We start from the raw sequence: 3,455 nt of genomic DNA, 5'->3' as shown, positions 1-3,455 counted from the left end.
AACTCTGTGACTTCCTGGAGAAGTCATTTAATAGAGGAGGAGGTGGAATCCTTCAAGCAGCTGGACGACCACCTGACCATCTTCTGCTGGTCAGCCAACCCACAGGATGGGGCTGGGTAAGAGTCTCTTCAAATGTCTCACTCTCTAGCACAAGTAGGAGCCTCCAGAGCCCAAAGCCTTTAGTCCCAAAAGTCCATGAATAAGAGCTGTGCTCCAGCTCTGCATTTCCTTGGCATCCAGGATTCTGCCTGAGCCCCTCCATCGAGCCAGAAACACCGTTCTAAACAATCATCCTGAAGCCCTCTAATAAGCCATCAATGAAGCATACACAATAAAGCATTTTGCAGAAAACAAAAAGTAGACTTTGTTAAAAGTGAATACAAACCAATCATCTACGTAGATGCTGCCTATGAGAAAAACAGTTCAAATACAAAGACCCAAATAGGTTAAAACTAAAATGATATAAAGAGTTGTGACATTCTAATGTCAATCAAGAGAGTTGGAGTGCCTCTATGAATAGCTTACAAATTATATTTCAGAGCAAAAACTATTACCAGGGATAAGGATGACCATTTCTTAAAGATTAAAGGGTCAGTTTATCAAAAGGACACATCTTCCTCACATTTATGTGCCTAATAACAGAACCTCACGATACGCTGTGTGTGGATGTGATATTATGAGTTTTGATTTCTACAATTAAAATCAGAAGGTGTAGTCCTTTAAAAATAAAGTAACTGTTGTTTTCCTGTAAAAAAAATACAAAGCAAAAGCTGATATATAGGCAGGGAAAACCATTGACATCCATAATTTCAGTTGGATATTTCAATAAGTTTCAACAATTGATAGAGTAGACAGAAATCAGTATGGATAAAGGAGATTTGATCAACATTATCAACCAACTTGACCTAACTGATATTTATGGAATGAAAAATAGCTACATATGCATGCTTTTCAAGTAATCACTTAGCAAGTTAGATCATATCCTGGGCCATAAAACATATCTTAATAAATTTTAAATGATTTGAGCCATACCTGTAACATTTTATTCACAATAAAGAAGAGATTTCCTGGACTCAATAGATGGGAAAATAATAACATTTTAAATTTGTGTAGAGGATGATGGGCTGCTTGTCATTTTTTTTATACTTAATTTTAGGTCGAATACTTATAATTTTAAAAAAATATTACCATTAAAGGTATTTGTCAAACAATTTCAGAGTCTTCTACTACAGACTTTTTATATAAGTGTAAATTATTCCTGAAAAACAAAAATAAAGTGAAGGGCACAGGGATTCACATGAACCAGGTTTTTTGCCACCAGGTTTTTCTCATCCCCAAAAGACTGCACAGATTCCTAGGTAAGACACACCATCTGGAAGACATTTCAGAAATTTCAGGGTCAACAAAAAGCTATCAGAGGCCTGATAAATATCAGATTTCAAAAGTCCACGAATAAGAGCTGTGTTCCCCTGTTAAAGGAAATAGATTTGACCTTGAGGTGTACAGAATTATTTTTAACAGAGCAGAGATATACACAGAGAAATACTGTAGAAATTCTAATGTGAGGTCTCCATGAAACTGAGTGCACTGAATAACTGGATAAAGGAAAGTTGGTTATAGCTGAGGTGACTCCTTCAAGCCGTTACATGGTGCAGAGATGCAAATCTTTTTGGAATCTTTATATTGAGCCATGAAAGGAGAAACCTGAATTCTCCAGAAATGACTTTAAAGATGATTGCTTGGCCCTAACCAGGTGAAGATGGAGGAGTGAAATGCTTCAGGGCTCCATCACCCATAGAAGCTTTGACCAGCCAAGAAGATCCAGCATGAACATCTTTCTGAATGCTCCAGAAAATAGTTAAAGGACTGAAGTCATAGGACAAGGGCAGAATCAAGACCAAGGTCACTTAAAAGAGATAGGATCAAGAACAACCGAAGTCCTGTGGACTCCATCATCGACCCCAGAGGGAGTGAGCAACATGGCAGCGGGCCAGCACGAGAACCTCTCCTTGGTGGTGCATGGAGCTGGAGATCTGCACCTGGAGAACTTCCCCATTCCTGAACCAGGCCCAAATGAAGTGCTGCTGAAGATGCATTCAGTTGGAATCTATGGCTCAGTTGTCTAGTATTGGCAACATGGTCAAATTGGGGGTTTTGTTGTGAAAAAGCTCATGGTGCTGGGGCATGAAACTTCAGGAACAGTTGTGAAAGTGGAATCACTGGTAAAGCATCTAAAACCAGGTGATCGTGTTGCATTGAACCTGGTCCCCCAGAGAAACTGATGAGATCTGCAAGACTGGCCGATGCAATCTGTCCCCATCTATCTTTTTCTGTGCCACGCCCCCGATGATGGGAACTTCTGTTGCTTCTACAAGCACAATACAGACTTCTGTTAAAAACTTCCTGACAACGTCACCTTTGAGGAAGGCACCCTGACTGAACCTCTCTCTGTGGGGATCCACGCCTGCTGGCAAGCTGGAGTCTCCCTGGGGAACAAGATCTTTGTGTGCAAAGCTGGGCTGACTGGACTGGTCACTTTGCTCAAAGCCAAGGCAATTGGGAGCTGCTCAAGTGGTGGTGACTGATCTGTCTGCCTCTCGGTTGTCCAAAGCCAAGGAAGTAGGGGCTGATCTCATCCTTCAGATCTCCAAGGAGAGCCCTCAAGAAATTGCCAGTCAAGTAGAAGATTTACTAGGATGCAAGCCAGAAATCACCACTGCGTGCACAGGGGCAGAGGCTGCCATCCACACGAGCATCTATGCCACCTGTTCTGGTGGGACCCTGGTGTTTGTGGGGCTGGGCCCTGAGATGACCACCATGCCCCTCATGCATACGGCAACCTGGGAAGTGGATATCAAAGGCGTGTTTTGCTACTGCAATACGTGGCCGATGGCAATTCCAATACTTGCATCCAAGTTTGTGAATGTTTAGCCTTTAGTCACTCATAGGTTTCCTCTGCAGAGAACTCTGGAGGCCTCTGAAACATCCAGAAGGGGTTTGGGGTTGAAGGTCATGCTCAAGTGTGACCCCAGTGACCAGAATCCCTGGTGTTAATTGGGCTCTGCCCTCATCCCCACCCTCTTCGCATCTTGGGGGTTGAATTGCTGGGCAGGGGTGGGCTTTGATGCTGAAGTTTCTTTTGAATGGTGACAGTAATTGAAATAATTTATTAAAAATAGAGAGCCTTATGCAGGGGTGGAGTTGTTCCTTAAAGACACTAGTAGGGATAGTTTGGGGGAAACTTATAGCCACAATGACCTGTTCATGTTAAACAAAGTTCAACAAGTACAGCTGCATTTGACAGGTAGGTGCTAAGATGTCCTTTCTTTCCTGAGTAGTCAGTTAAGCAAGGAGGGCAGTTGGCTCCTGCTCCAATTGTGAATGTGGGCAGGTGCAGCGTGGAGGTAAATTATGAGGAGACAACTCCATCAAGATTTAATTGGCCCAGAAGCTGA

At 42.5% G+C, this 3,455-nt stretch overlaps 1 pseudogene; it reads left to right on the top strand.

Moving 5' to 3' along the window:
- The first annotated feature begins 1,952 nt into the window (after positions 1-1,952).
- LOC143672157 (sorbitol dehydrogenase pseudogene) lies at positions 1,953-3,054 on the top strand (annotated as a pseudogene).
- Positions 3,055-3,455: the final 401 nt, after the last annotated feature.

The sequence above is a fragment of the Tamandua tetradactyla genome, chromosome X (genome assembly GCF_023851605.1).
Source record: "Tamandua tetradactyla isolate mTamTet1 chromosome X, mTamTet1.pri, whole genome shotgun sequence".
Classification (NCBI taxonomy): domain Eukaryota; kingdom Metazoa; phylum Chordata; class Mammalia; order Pilosa; family Myrmecophagidae; genus Tamandua; species Tamandua tetradactyla.
This window is presented reverse-complemented; position numbering and strand designations above follow the sequence as displayed.